Consider the following 16,455-nt stretch of genomic DNA (forward strand, 5'->3'; position numbering starts at 1 on the left):
GTGAGACAACATAGCAAAAGCGATCAGGAGCTATGCCTGACAAAATAATATCAACCAATCTACAAGGAAGACCTACATACATAACCATCATTCAAGTGTATGCTCCAACTACAGATGCTGAAGAGAAAGAATGTGAAAGCTCTTATAAAGTGTCCAGGAAGAAATTGATCATATACTTAAACAAGATGCACTGATAATCATAGGTGACTGGAATGCAAAAGTAGAATGCAAAGTAGTATCAAACATTATTGAAAAATTTGGAAGAGGATTACAAAATAAAGCAGGAAAACAACTCATAGAATTTTGTGAAGTCAACAATGTGTTCATTGCAAACACATGCTTCAGGTAACAAAATAGATGACTGTATACGTGGATATATGTGGAAATCATCAAATGGCAAATACAGGAATCAACTAGATTACATCATTGGAAGCTGAAGTGGAGAAGTTCTATTATCTCTGTTAAATAGGGATGCCAGACCCCTGGTGGCGGCAGGGATCCCCCGCCCCCCCACTTACCTGGCCAGCAGAGGGTGCACACCTTCTGTGCGCGCTCCCCTGCTGTGCTGCGTGCTCCTGTGTGCAGCGGCTGCCTGGATCAGGCCTGTTTTGGCTCGGATCAGGGCTGCTGCGAGCACAGGAGCGCTTCTGCACTTTGAAGCCCAAAACAGGCCAGTTTCAGCCCAAATTTGGCTCGTTTCGGGCCCATGTTGGCACAGATCGGGCCCATTTTGGCCGCTGTGGAGCACAGGAGCGCTCCCTTGCTCCACAGCAGCCCTGGCCCAGGCCAAAATGGGCCTGATCTGCACAAAAACGGGCCCAAAACGAGGCCAATTTGGGGCAAAATGGGCCCATTTTGGGATGCTGTGGAGCACAGGGGTGCACCCATGCTCCTCAGTGGCTCCCATCTGGGACAAAACAGGCCCAATCTGCACCAAAATGGGCCTGAAATGGGCTCATTTTGGGCCACTGCAAAGCGCAGAAGTGCTTCCGCACTCCACAGCAGCCCCAATCCAAGCCCCTGTGGAGCATGGGCATACTTTCAGCACCCCCGCCCCAAGAGGTAAGTGCAGAGAGCCAGTCCCCCCACCAGGAGGTTAAGAGGGACTGGCAACCCTACTGTTAAATTAAAACCAGGAGCTGCTTGTGATATCAAAAATTAGAAAAAAGCTGAAGAGAAACACTAAAACAATCATAGTGTCAAAATATAATCTAAATAATGTTCCTGAAAAATTTAAAGACCATGTAAACGATAGATTTGCATTAATAACTTTAATTGTTTGGGAACTGGAAGAGCTGTGGGCTGAAACTAGAGACACTATTAAGAAACAATGTGCAAAAACTATTCCTGTAGCCAAAAGAAAGGAGAAGCCTAAACTCATAAAATTGCTAAGGATAGACAAGAAGCAGAAGCTAAAGATGACAAAAATACTTAGAATTCTAAATGCAGTTTTTCAGCAACTTGCAAGTAGAGACAAAGAGAACTATTATAATAACCAACACAGAGAAACAGAAGAGAACAACAAAAAGGGGAGAACAAAAGACCTGTTCCACAAGATCCAGGGAATCAAAGAGAAATTCAAACCACAGCTAGGTATGCTGAAAGATCAACATGGAAATATAGTATCTGATCAGGACAAAATAAAGAGAAATGGAAAAAATACACTGAATAAGTATACAAAAGCGATGAAATGATTTACTTCAAAGGAAAATGTTTTGATGAAGAGCTTGCAATTTTAGAAAGTGAAGTTGCACTATAAGCAGTTGGGAGAAACAAAGCACCTGGAGTAGATGGGATAGTCAATATAGCTATTTCAAGCTACAGAAACGGAGTCCATCAAAATCTTAAGAAGAATATGTCAACAAATATGGGAAACAAAATAATGGCTCACAAACTGGAAATGGCCGATCTACATTCCAAAAGAGAGATGCCAAAGATTGCAGCACTATCAGACCATCACATCAATTTCCCATGCAAGCAAAGTGATACTCAAGATTCTACAACAAAAACTCACACAATATATAGAATGAGAAATGCCAGATGTTCAAGCTGAGTTCAGAGGCACTAGAGATCATATTGCAAATCAATGGCTAATGGAGTACACCAGAGAATTTCAGAAGAAAATCAGCCTGTGTGTTACAGATTACAGCAAAGCTTTCAACTGTGGGGATCATGAAAACTTATGAATGGCATTAAAATAAATGGGTGTGCCACAACATCTGATTGTACTCTGAACAAGAGGCTACAATTAGAATATATAGGGAAACAGAATGGTTTCCAATTGGTAAAAGTGTCAGAGAAGGATATAATCTCCCCAACTGTTCAACCTATATACATCATAAGGAAAATTGGATTAGATGCATAAACTGGTAAGAGGAACATTACAAATTTGTATTTGAAATGTTAAAATTTGCACGCACTCAGTGTATCCACAATTATCTGTTTTCAGATTAGTATTGTATTGATGTTATATGGCTACTAATTATAATGTAACATCCATTGAAAGTTCTATATTCATCTCACCAGGCAGATGAAAAGTATAAAACATATTTACTACATCAGGTGTTCATTCTTGAACAATATGCAGTAAATGTAATGTGCAGTAAACTCCACTCAGATTAACCCAGAATAGGGCTGCCATTTGCCCACCATTGACTGGCAATTGCCTGTCTCAAGTCTCAAACTGCCACCCTTGAGCAATAAAGGAGAGGAGAAAAAATGGCTACAATTTGGGCGATGCTCTAGGTAAATACTATAAAAATTAAAAGGGGAAAGTGGTTGGCCTCTCCCCTGACCAGCCTGAAGTGGAGCTTGTAGTTGAAACTTCTGGCAAGAGTGGAGTGTCCCTGGTGCAGATATGGTGCCCAGTGTGCTCTGCCTTTCAAGGTAGTGGGGGGTGGTATGGTCCAGCCAGGAGTGATGGCTAACACCCACCACTACCACCCATGGCTTTTGGTGACTAAGAGAACCTTGCAAAGTCCACACACCCAACACATACAGGAAAGGTGAGCTACAGCCAACCACACATGCCTTTTGTCTTGGACTCAAGTGGCAGCACACCATCATCCTGGTCCTAGCCCAGAGGCCCTCATCTGGCACTTGCCTTCTCCTCCTGTGGGTTAAAAGTTGTGTGTGTGTGTGGGGGGGGTGCATTACCAACTGCTCCACTCCTAATCCCAACTGGTTCAAGGGGGGCAGGATTGCCACCTGCTCCCCTCCTAATACCAACTGGGTTAAGGCGGGGGGAGTTGGCATTGCCACCTACTCCGCTCTGAATACCAGCTGGGTGAAGGTAGGGGGTGGGCATTGCCACCTGCTCCACTCCTAATCTCAACTGGTTGAAGGCAGAAGGCGGGCATTGCCACCTTCTCCCATCATGCTCCCAGTTTGGGCTTCCCTCCATGGCACATTGTCTGGAGGAACATGGTGCCTTGCTTCCCTCCATGACAGCGCCCTCTGATGGTGCACCAGGGTATAAAGTGAGTAGTCTGAAATACACTTACTCAATTATATAGTAAGATGCTTCCCAATCTTTCCTGAGGAGCCGCTCTGTATAAGTTAAATGTTTGCATATCTTTCTAAGCTATTAGTTAGCCTAAGGAAAACTATTATAGTATCACTGTAGATTAGCAGAGGTATGCTTCTTCCACCCCAAGAAACAACATACTAGCTATACCGGGGGTACAAAGTTGGGCAAGGAATCTCTTTTCTCCTTACCTATTATTTATAGCTAGCACATATTTATATTATATAAATATACTTAACATTCACTGCTTTTTAATATAGATATATATATAAAAGGCTAGTGTGAATCTACATTGATGTGTACAATTGAGATGGGCATAGTATAGTATATACTTAAAAACAATGATACTTTACTAATTCTGCAATTCTTTTGATGTAGCTAATTATTTTGTACTGGGTTGTAAGAGATCTTTGTAGCTAAGGCTACCAACCTCCAGGCAGGGTCTGGAGTGCTCCTGTAATTCCAACTGATCCCCAGATGAGAGAGATCAGCTCCCATGGAGAAAATGGCTGCTTAGGAGGGCAGAATCTATGGCATTGCATCCCACTGAGGTCCCTCCCCTCCCCAACTTCTGGCCTTCCCAGGCTTTACCCACAAATCTCCAAGAATTTTATATCCTGGAGCTAGCAAACCTATAGTGCAGTGAGTAAGTCAATCTAATGAGTCCTTCATTCATAAAATTGCAAATCTTTTTCTGTGTGAGGATTTATACTTTTAATGGGGAGAAGTATTTTAATTTCTTCTCAGTAAATGAAGATGCTATACAAATTATTTCTGGCCCGTCTATTTAGCATCAGTTGGAAAATATCTTAATAATTCATGAGAAGTCCAATAGCAAGAAATCTTGCTCTTCCTTTCTGATTGAACGTTCAAGGTGGGGAAAAGGACCAAGGAGAGAAATGGGAAGTGACATAAGATGAGAAACTTAAATAAGGATTTTGAAAGGAGGAAGTGATCTCACAGGAAGGGGAGGAGTTTAAGGACTCACCCTTTGACTCAGAGGTGACATCACAGAGTGTGGCATCACATCCTTAATGGGCTCTACCCCCCAAATCCACTCTCATCAGGTACCACACACACAATCTTCAGGAATTTCCTGAGTCAGAACAGGCAACCTTAACAAGGAAGCACATATCTAATACCCACAGCAACCACATGCAGAGGAATCTCTATAAAGTATATTAATCATACATTACCATAATCACATCTCAAAGAATTTGCATGCCCATTCTTACACTAAGCAAATACGGGAAGCCTGTAAACACTCATATAGGCCTCAACTCAGCTTGTTCAGGAAACATAAGCTCAATACAAAGTCTTAGTTTGTTATTTAGAACATGTTTATGCTGCCTTAAAACAACAATTAAACCAGGCTACCAAGCCCCACTGCTAGGAGGAGACAAACTCCCTCCCATGAGTAGGCATTTCCCAACTCTACTCAACTGGCTTGCAGTGGGGGGAGAGCAGGAAACTGGGGGACATCAGCACCATCCTAACAAGCTGACATCACTTCCCATGCGCCCTGATGCCAGTGCATCACTGGGGGATGCCAGGTACACTGGCATTTTGGCAAAAGTCAAAGTCCAGATTCTCTGGTGCTGTGTTGATGTTACTTCTGGGCACATGGGAAGTGAAATCAGTGCATCACTATGACATAAGCACATTACTGGTGTCTGGAAGCAGGCACACCCCATTGCCAGAACAGCCCCTGGATTACTCAGGACCACAGGATTACTTTGGAATCTGTGGTGCCAGAAACAGTAAAGCCCACCAGGAAGATGGAGAAATGCTGCACCAGCAGCAGCACACTATTGAGGCCTTTTAAGGCCCCAGCTCAACAACAATGAACACCTGCCAAGCCAGCCAGGACAACAGCAGCTACGAGGAAGAATGTGGTAACATCAGAATTAGCAGTATTGCCATATGGGCCTATGACATTCCCTTGTCCTTAAATGCAGAAATGGCACCAGAAGAGTTTTTAAAATTCAAAAATAACTAACTAGTTGATTTATTTTAGAGAGGAAAGTTCAGGTGGAATCAGGGGTTGAAAATTTCTGAGGCAATCCAACATATATAAGACAAAAATTAGTACGTGCACAGACTTTAGTTCTTATGCTCTTCACAGATACTTAAATGCTTATGTTTTGAGGCTTTTGTTCCCTTGGTTTTCCCCAAACACTCTAGTATACTTTCTTTTAGTATTCTCTTTCTCTTTTGGAGTTAGGAATGCTTGTACCCACTTTTTAGTACCCCAATCCCTTCTCTTCAAACCGTAGTGCTTTCCTTTAGTTGTTGACTGAATCTGAAGGTCTCCTCAGGCAGTTTCCAACCACACCTGACCAGGGATCCTTTCTCTCTCCAGAGCTACCTCCCTGACTGGATAGGGAAAGTCTCCTCTCCTTAGAAGCTGTATCCCCTTTCTTTGCCCCAAATGGGAGTCTACACCTACTTCTCAAACTTCCTTGCCAACTTTTCCCCAGTTCTCCAGTCAGCATTAAAATTACTCTTTGTTAGAACTCTGTTTCCCAACTCTTCATACTCCATCTCTCTCAGCTAGGACTGAAAAACAGACCCTCCTCTTTCCAGCTCACACTACCCAATCAGATCCCTTGGTGTAGCCTGTCACTCAAAGCTCTTTGATTCTGTGAAGGATTAACCCTTTATAATTCCTCTTGCTGTCCACCCATTCTCATAAAATGGCTGCAAGCTCTTCAAATCATCCTGATAATAGGATCAAACTCCCAGTTATGGTGTGTTTATCCTCTTACTTACTTGATCTGGAGGGTGAGTAGCGTTCTAAGAGCAAGTCTGGCATACAAACTAAATTTGTATATTCTGTAAGAAGAAGTCGCTTTTTCCTGAATACTGATTCCTCTCAGCTAATGCTGAAAACAGACCCTCCTCTTTCCAGCTCATGAAGGATTAATCATTAACAGTCCTTCAGCTGTGTGTACAGTACTTCCAGGCTTTTTAAAATGTGCAGTTTGCCACAGGGCTGTTTAAGGCCCCCCCTTCAATCACTGCCAACAGCTGCTGACAGTTTACCCTGGCCAAGACAATGGGACAGGAAAGAGGCTGTAGGTGCAGCCCAAGATTCCTTGAGATCTCACAAGACTGCTAGTTCTCATGAGATTTTAAAGGAATTGACTGAGCATGTGCAGCCTGTTGCACTAACATCACAAGAGTCTTAGAAGCAGGCCAATGAAGATGTATTTGCGTTCTTTCCTTAGGCTACAAGGGAGAAGAGACAAGGGCCAGCTGCTAAGTGCTAGGTACTGCAAACCCCCAGCCCTCTTCAGTTCTGACTAGAGATGGGCACGAACAGAAAAACAAACAAACATGATGTTCATTGCCATCCACAAACAGGGACTCACAACCACGAACATGGTCCTGTTCATGAACATGTTCGTGGTCAGCTGTTCGTGGGGGCCAGCAGGCTCTCTTCCAGCCATCATCCAAATCAAGATCCCTACTGCACCACTCCCAGAATCCTGACCTGAGCAGGCAACAAGAAAGGTACTAATAATAAATAATAGCTTGGCCCAGAACCTGGCAGCAGCCCTGGAACTTGAAGGGGTAGATCCCTATCCCACCACACACAAAGAAAATTCAAGCTCCAATGCACTCTCTCTATCAAAATGCCAACAACTGTCTCTCTCCCTCTCCACTGTCTGCAAAGTCACAGCTGGGAGCCCCCTCCCCCCTGCTTTTTGCTCCCTTGTTGTAACAAATTTGGAGTTCCACATTTGAAAAGAAGACCTGCCTATCAAGCTACACTGGGCTTAGATTGGGGTTTCCAGGGTAATAGCAGGAGTTCAGACAGAGTTCAGACAATCCCTGCCTACGTTGCCAAGGGAATTGATTGCATGTGCCAGACTGCCTGGCTTGACAAACAGCAACGAACAGCAATGAATGAGGCTTGCAATGACCACCTGTTCGTTTAGAATGGGGCCTCATGAACAGCTTGTTCACAAACAGCAGATTGGGCTGTTCATGGGGGTTTTTTTGTTCGTACTGCTGTTCGTGCCCATCTCTAGTTCTGACCCACTGCAAGCCCAAGTAGGACAAAAAAAGTGCGATGGATATAGGGTTGCCAGATCCCTGGGGGATGAGGTGTGGAGAAGGGGAGTCCTGTGGGAGGCACTTATCGCCCCGTCACCATGTTCCCATATGGGAGAAGGTAGTCCTTGTTGAAAGGATAGCATAGATAGGGTCAGCTATGAAATGTTGTAAAGTGCAATAGATTAGAACATTATGGAAAAGTATTAGGAAAACATGCTGACAGACACATGAACTGTAGACTGACATAAATTAGTAAAGGCAGTGGACAGGTGAGGGAGATACCACACAGAGGATTTTAAGAAGATCAGAAGAAGCTAATTTAAGTAGCAATCAGATAAAGGACAATTAATATGAGCTGGTTACTGCCAAACATATAGTGGTTATAAACTCTAAACACTTTGTTCCATTTGAAAAGATTAGCATCTTAATGGCAGCAACAATTTACTTTTATTATTGTGAGAACTTTTTAAAAGTGTCTTGGCGTTAACAGTAAAGAACATAGCATTTATGAGAAGTAATAGGAAAGTGATTGAAAATAAAACTGTAAGATGAAGACTTTTTGTTTGGTTTGATATTCGCTCACTAACTCCTAGTAGCCTTTTACTAGATTTAGCTAGGTTTCCTGTGGTGGCCAGGAATGGACCAAGAAATTGAGTATGTGGTACAGGTGTATGAATTATGCCAAGAAAGCCGTAAAATGCCTAATGTGGTTCCCCTCCATCTTTAAGAGTGGCCAGATCAACCTTGGAGGTGATTTCATACAGATGACGCTGATCCCACTCAGAGTTAGATGTTACTTATATTAATGGATGCGTGTTATAAATGGGTGGAGATTTAGCCTATGTCTCCGTCAACTAGCGAAGCTACCACTGAGAAGTAAAAGATGTGTTTCAGTGTGCATTAACTGCCTGAAATGCTGGTGACAGATAATTCCAATTCCTTTACTAGTCAACAATTCAAAAGATTTATGGAACAGAATGGCATTCAGCATGTCTGTCTGCGTCATATCACCCAGCATCAGCTGGACTAGCGGAACATGCAATGCAGTCCTTTAAGGAAGGCATTTCCAGAATATTGGGTGAAAGTCTTAATATGAAGCTTGCTCATTATTTGTTCAATTATAGGATTACACCACATTCTACTACAAATCTTTCTCCAGCTGAAATGCTGATGGGACAGAAATTGAGGTACAGGTTTGATTTGTTACACCCATACCTAACAGGACGTATACATCACAAACAACAACAACAGAAAGGAAAACATGACAAGAGAGCGCTGGGACTTTTTTCTGATAGGATATGCAGTTTATGCTAGAAACTTTGGCTCGGGTCCATTGTGGATACTTGCTACAGTACAAACAGTGACTGGCCCAGTGTCCTATTCTGTCACTTTGCAGGATGGACAGATTGTGCGAAGACATATGGATCAACTGAGGAGGCGAGTTGTCTTGCCCTCAACTGACCCTAACTTTGCATCCAAGCAGTAAGCCATAGGCCCAAACTATCCAGTGTCTCTTTTGGATGTAGGAGGTACAACTATACATCTCTCTGGAAGCCCACCAACTAATGCTAAGAATTTGGACAAAACTGTATCTCCTGTTGTGCAGAACAAGGAGGTCTCTGATCATTCTGGGTCTCCCAAAATTGCAGACCCATTGGGGACACCACCACCTGTTCAGAGGCCAATGCACGTCTGCACGTCAGAGAGTTGCTCCTACATATTTAAGAGATTATGTTGTATAAGGTTCTTCATATTTTTCTTAGTATTGTTGTTAGGGTAATCTGGTTTGGGAGTTTAGTAAAAATGTTGTAATGTGTATACAAGCAGCATCTAGGAGATAGCTTTTTTGCTTTGCATGTTCTTCTGTCTTGGCCCTTCAGGGTTCCTGTAGCAAGTTGGTGGCTGCTGAGGCTTGATTAAGAAGGACTGAGAGGTTGACTACAAATGCAGGCTCTGTCTGAGTGAGAGCTGAATAAAAACCTGTTATTTGTTTACAAAGATGGTGTGTCCTGGTGTTCAAGATACTACACCCTCCTCCCTGTTTGTGTGCTGTTGTCTATCTGTACGTCTGTCATCCACCTTTCTCACTAAGACCTAAGGCAGAGTACACACTAGTACAAGTTAATAAGCTATGGCATTCACTGAACAAATACAATAGGGTATGGGTTGTAGAAATTTGAAAAACAGCATAAATCCAAGTACAAAGATACCCTACTGCCCCCCTAGTCGGAATGAGAGACAGACACAGAGTTTGGGTTCTAAAATGGGCCACTTTATTAAAATAACAACAAGTAAACATCAACTACGGCAAGGGCCTAACTAGTGGTACAGGTCAGGCCCTGGGGTCACTCCTGGACCCCGTCCTGACCTGTCTGGGTGAGACACCCGCTGCCCCAGGTGCGAGCCATCCATCAAATGGCTGGGACCCAGCCTGGCCAGGCTAAGTGGTTCACCCCTGTAAAGCTCCCCCACCCAGCCGTACGGCAGCGGGGGGAGACTGGCTTGTCCAGGGGTTCCCCACCCAGGGCATCTGTCCTTGCAACTGGGCCGTACGGCAGCCAACCGCTCCTGACAGACCCCAATTCCCCACCAATGGGAAGGTGCCAAGGGTGCTCACCAGCCTGCTACAGATTTCCCCTAACTGAAATCCTGCTCCCTGGGAAATTAACTCAGACCTATCAAGCCAATTAACCCCACAGGTCTCACAGTGCGAGGTAGGCAACAAAACTCCCATCCCAATGCCAATTAGGGACAAGGAGATAAAAAATTCCTACCTGGCCCCATCAAAGGCGACCGGCTAGTCCCACACTGAAATAGGGTGAGGTGGGTGGGCCGAGCATGAGGCAAGACTGAAGCCCTGGGGGCGGAGAGGCCAGCTAACGCTGCAAGGCTCCACCCCCAAAAGCTGAACCCTGTATGTAGGGCTCGCCCTCTGCCTCCATTCTTCCAGGGAGGCAAAAGGCTGCCACCTGCCTAAGTGGTTTATGCCACTGGCTGAGATGGCAGGACAGTCCCTATCCAAGGCATCTAAGGCATCTAAGCCATTTCTTACAGCACAGTTATATTATCTGAGTAAAAAAGTCCTTCATTTGTTTTAAATATTTTATATATATTTGTAGTCTAAATGGTGTTTTCATGTTTTAATGCTGGAAATGTTTTAATATTCATATCCTTGGGGACCATACATTGAGTGGGAGGGTGACAAAGAAATTTTTAAAAGACACAAATTAATGTCAGATTATAAATTACGATGCACCTACATACTACTTTCTAAATTTCATTTAGAAAAATATACCCTGGAGTTGGAAGGAAGGAAGAAAAGGAAAGACTACAGAAAAGGAAGACTAAAATTATTTCAAGATCATTAGAACAACAACAACAATAGTAACTGCTTTTCTAGACAGATTAGTGCCACGCAGAGCAGCAAACAAGGTCAGTGCAGCAAACAAGGAACCCACAATACAGCTTGGGAGCTGAGGCTGAGAGGAGTGGCATACCCAAGGTCACCTGTTGAGATTATAACAATACTTATTTTATTTTATTCGTCTTATACCCTGCCCTTCCCACAAGCGGGCTCAGGGTGGCTTCCAACAAAATATACTGTTAAAATACCTAAAATATTATTGCCACATTAATCCAAATAGCATAAAAATCCAGGTACCACCAAGCAAATCAGGCTATTGCAAAGTCACCATAAACCATGGGCACCACCATGATGTAACTCCAGGGAGGCTGCAAAAGGAGGGTATGGTGGTCAGAAGGGTGAAAAAATGCTAGCCCCTAGTCAAAGGCCCGGTGGTGTCAGACTGTGGCTTGCTAAAAGTTGCAACTCAGCCTGCCTCTTGCAATAAGACAAAAGTCCTTTGGTTTCAAAAGGATTTACTGGAGATAAACAACCATTAGAGTACACGTTCCAAGATACACGGATCTTAGCTGAACTTGAAAATTGTTACGAATGCCAGCCAAAAGCTGAGGTACAGAATAGCAGTTCCCTGCAGGCCCCATCCTCCCCCTCAGTTCTCAAAACAATCAGCCCGAGGGTGAGAAAGTGAAAGTTTCTCAAGGGTGTTGGATAGGCAGATATATGTAGACATAACATTCCTCTTCTCTCTGTAAGCTTTCATGGGAAGGCTTGCCACCTGCAAAAGAAACACTTAATATACTGACAGGATTAAAATGGAGTCTCTTTGGCTTAAACACAATCAGAACCTGACATTCTGCCCCGTCTAAAATGTTCCTCCCCCAGGTTTAAGAGGGTATTGAGTATGAAAAGCTTTTAACAATTTAGGGGCATGAATATGAATAGATTCCACCCACTCATCATGTCCAGAGTCAAAATCCTTCCACCTAATGAGATAAAACAACTTATTGTGTCGAATTTTAGAGTCCAGAACTTCTTGCGCTTCATAGTGGACCTGGTCATCAATTAAAGTAGGTATTGGTGGAGTGGTTGTGTGCCATTGATTTGCAGGGGGGACCTTTTTTAACAAGCTGATGTGGAATGTAGGATGGACTTGACGTAAATTTTTTGGTAAGTCAAGTGCTACAGTGACTTTGTTGATCACTTTGCGAACAGGAAAAGGTCCCAAAAATTTGAGAGCCAACTTACGGCTTGTTTGAGCCACTCTTAAAACTTGCGTGAGAGATAAGCACAAGGTTTCAGGTTATTGTCTTCCCCTTTTTGCAATAGAACTCCCCCTATCGCCGTATTGCTGGCATCTACCTGCACAATAAATGGGCGATTTTCATCGGTGTGCTGCAAGACTGGTTCTGATACGAATTGCTGTTTTAACAGGTTAAAAGCCAACTGGCATTCTGGAGTCCAAATTAATTTGGAGGTGGGTTTCTTGGCGTGCTCCCCTTTGTTCTTTGTCTTTAGTAACTCTGTAAGGGGGAGAGTTATTAGGGCAAAATTCTCTATAAATTCTTGATAGAAATTGGCGAACCCCAGAAAGGATTGCAGTTCTTTACGGGTAGTAGGGGGTTGCCACTCTTGCACTGCTTTAATCTTGCCTGGATCCATTTTTAGCCCATCTTTGGAGATGCAGTATCCCAAATAACTGAGTTCAGATTTGTGAAATTCACATTTGGACAATTTGATGGGTAGTTTGTTGTGCATAAGGGTGGTTAATACTTGTTGAACTAATTTTACATGTTCCTCCTCAGTTTCTGAATAGATTAAGACATCATCTAGATAAACGACCACCCCTTTATATAGGAATTCATGTAAGACTTCATTGATCATGGACATGAAAACTGAAGATGCTCCCGACAAGCCAAAAGGCATGACCAAATATTCATACTGCCCTAAGGGTGTATTGAACATGGTTTCCCATTCATCCCCCTCTCTTATACGAACGTGGAAGTAAGCATCTTTTAAGTCCAATTTCGTAAAGATCTTACCTTGGGCCACGACATTGAGCAGATCTCTGATGAGGGGAACTGGATATGCGTTTGTGGAGGAGACAGCATTGAGTCCTCTGAAATCAGTACACAGTCTTAGCCCCCCATCCTTTTTCTTGACAAACAGTACTGGGGCTGCATGAGGACTATTAGCAGGTCGGATAAATCCTCTTTCCAAATTGGTATCAATACATTTGCGTAGTTCCTCCCGTTCTATAGGACTCATTGGGTATAGTCTGCCCTTGGGTAGGGTGGCTCCCAGAAGGATTTCTACTGCACAATCGGTCCTCCTATGAGGAGGTAAGGCGTTTGCTTCTTCTTCAGTGAAGGCTTGTAAATATGCTCTGTATTCTTTTGGTATTTGCTTGATTTCTTCCTGGGTTAGTAGAGCTTCCTCCATCCGGGTAGGATTGGTACCCCAGTTTTGCTTCCATTGGTGATTTTTACAGCCATCTTGCCGAAATGTAATGGTCCCACTCGGCCAGTCAATGTCTGGGTTATGATCCCATAACCATCGGCTACCTAAGATTAGAGGGTATTTGGCGGTAGGGCTAATCACAAATGACCTCGTCTCCCAATGTTGCCCCATTCCCGTGATTACAGGTATGGTTTCGGTGGTTACTGGGTTCATGTTGGAGCCATCCATTTGTTTGAAGATGACTGGTGTTTCTAGTTCCTTCATGGGAAGTACTAGTCCATTGACCAGAGCGGGTGCAATGATATCTCTGGAACATCCTGAATCAATAAGTGCTTGTACACGAATATGAGTTTTCCGCTCTGGGTTGACTAAAGTCACTGGCATGAACAGAATGGACCCTCATGGTCTTTCCACTACGGGAATGGATGGTTGTTTGATCTGTCATTTGGGTCCGCTTACGACAGATCCATCTCATTTCCCGAACTCGGGCTTCCAATTAAAGCGGTTGGATCCAAGTCCATGACTTCTTCCAATTCTAATCCTTTCTTAGGAAGATTCCGGCGGGTTGCACCGCAACCTCTAGCAGTTCGTGGAGCCGGTGTTGGGCGGTACGGTGGGGGAAGGGTGGTAGAGGTTGTACGTACTGGCTGGAGCGGAGCTCGTTGCACAGGCCTCAGTGGACATTGCGCTGTGTAATGGCCGCTTTGGCCACAAGGTAAGCACAGTCCTTGTCGCCATCTAGCTTCTTTCACTCCTCTTGCTGCGTATCCTGCTCCTCTTCCCCCTCTAACAATTATCGAAGTTCTTCGGTGCCCCGTTGCCTGCTGTTGTTCTACAAGCCGTACTTCCTGCATACGGTTTTCCACTTCATATGCCAATTGGATCCAACCCAATAATGTTGGGGGATTGTCTTGCATAAGAGCCCGGTCCAGCAATTTAGGATTCATGCCTTGTTTAAACAAAATTATTTTTGTGGACTCCTCACATCTTGGGCATTTGGCTGCTAGCTGTCGGAATTTAGTAACATAGTCCCTGGCCGACAGATTGCCTTGCCTAATGGTTTGCAATTCCGTTCGGGCTCTATCTTCTTCCAACGGGTCCTCATATTGTGCTCGGAGAGCCGCTACCAAGCCTTGCAAGGAATCTAATTCCGGGGCCCCCAATTCATACAAAGTTACATACCATTCTGCCGCTTTCCCTTGCAGCCAGGATCCTAGGTGTTCAATTTGACTAGCTTCGTCTTCGAACAAATGTCCCCAACGATTAAAAAACTGCAGTGCTTGTACTAAGAAAAATCCTAGTTTTGAAGGATCTCCGTCAAACGTAGCTTCCAACTTTACCCACCCCATTGGTAACTCCTGAGGTCTAGTGACTGGGGCTGGTGCTGGTAACGGGTAGTACTGTACAGGCACTGGTCTCGGTCTGGGCTGTGCGTCGGGTTGCCGTGGAATAGGTTGTACTGGCGGTTGTTGAGGTCTCGGCTGCGGGGGACCCTGCGGTCTCGGCTGCGGGGGACCCTGCAGTCTCGGTTGTGGGGGACCCTGAGGTACTTGCTGCAGGCGAAAAGGTTGCGGTGCTGGACCTCTTGGAGGAGGAAGACGAGGCGGTTGTTCCCGCAGTGGCGGGAGTCTCGGAGGCTGCTCTTGGGGCTGAAGCGGTGGCTCTCGTGGTTGAAGAGGTTGCTCTTGAGGTTGAAGAGGGGGCTGCTCTTGAGGTCTCTCCTGGTTCCCATCTCTCGGGGGTCCTGGCGGGTGATGATTATCATCTTGAGGAGGCCCCTGTGGGAGATCCTCTGGTAACACGTCCGGTGGACCTTGTGGAGGGTCCAGCGGTGGCGTCACCGGTCCTTGTTGATCATCCTCTGGTAAGACTGGCGGTTCCCGGTTCAACGGGGGGACCTGACCTTGTGCCGGCGTTAATACTGGTGGGCCTCTCGGGATAGGCGCTAGCTGTTGGAGGGCTGCTATGCCTCAACCTATCGAGACCCTAGGATGCTCTCCAGCTTCTTGTCGCGGCCCCTCATCTCTTCCCTCCATGACGAGTACCAATAGCAAGTGCACTGCGTGGGCCACGTTCTCCTCCATAGTGCCAATTCTATCTTCCAGTCTCTGTACGTGAATTGGCACCAAGGTATCTACATCCTCATATGGCAATTCCTGGGGCATCTCCGTTGGGAATTGTACTGTATCCACATAGTCCTCAGAGGAGGTGGTAGCACGGGACCAAGGTCGAATCTCTCCCATTCCGGTGGCCCCAGTAGTTTCACTTTCCTCCGATATTCCAGCGAGGATTCCTTTCGCTAGTCCCGTCACCGCTGAAATCCCCGCATCGACAGCTAGAGTTCGGCTCTGTAGTTGCTGCCAACTTTGATTATTTGATTCGCACTGCCCCGTCCACGTAGCAACTTCGACATAATCCCAGCTCATCAAGTCATGGCGTGTGGTCTCCCAATCCTGGGTATTCTCTGTACCCCTGGGGTCCCATTCTTCCAGTTGATCGGACTCTTTATTCCACATATACCATGGCTGGTTGCTGGCCCGCGCCTCGATTGGCTGTTTGGGAATCTCCCAAATAATGCTAGGTCCTTCCTCCATTGACGAACCGACCGACCGTCTCACGTCAATGAGTGACCTGGAGAACATCGTGCTTGCTCTCCTGTCCCTTGTTTCTCTAGGCCTGGAGCCCCACTGCCTCGGTGTAGGCAAAGATATCAGGGGTTCCACTGCCACCCATGGTCGAGCTCCCAAGTCCCTCCGGACGTCCTGGTTGCCAGCTCTGTCGGGTACGAGGGGATACACTGTAGCAGGACCAGACTCCGTTCCCCCCGGAATGGGTTGATTTGTTGTAGTAGGTTCCACTCCTCCCATGCTGGAGACATATGGATCAAACAAATGGTCCCTGTCGGGCTTGGCCTTGGTATCCGTCTTCTCCGGCCAAGGCGTTGGAACAGAGGTGATTCGTAACAAAATGTCAGACTGTGGCTTGCTAAAAGTTGCAACTCAGCCTGCCTCTTGCAATAAGACAAAAGTCCTTTGGTTTCAAAAGG

General features: G+C 45.1%; 1 protein-coding gene across 2 annotated transcripts in view; it reads right to left on the minus strand.

Moving 5' to 3' along the window:
* The window catches only part of EHF (ETS homologous factor), an 82,484-nt gene that overhangs the window by 45,856 nt on the left and 20,173 nt on the right, over positions 1–16,455 (minus strand). The window contains exon 1 of one of the 2 annotated variants that reach the window (XM_054971676.1): positions 6,299–6,336. The exons of the other annotated variant lie outside the window; for it this stretch is intronic. The gene's annotated coding sequence lies outside the window, so the exon portion shown is untranslated. Of the gene's footprint in view, positions 1–6,298; positions 6,337–16,455 lie in introns of those variants that run through there. 2 annotated transcript variants of the gene reach the window in all.

This window comes from Eublepharis macularius, chromosome 2 (genome assembly GCF_028583425.1).
Source record: "Eublepharis macularius isolate TG4126 chromosome 2, MPM_Emac_v1.0, whole genome shotgun sequence".
Classification (NCBI taxonomy): domain Eukaryota; kingdom Metazoa; phylum Chordata; class Lepidosauria; order Squamata; family Eublepharidae; genus Eublepharis; species Eublepharis macularius.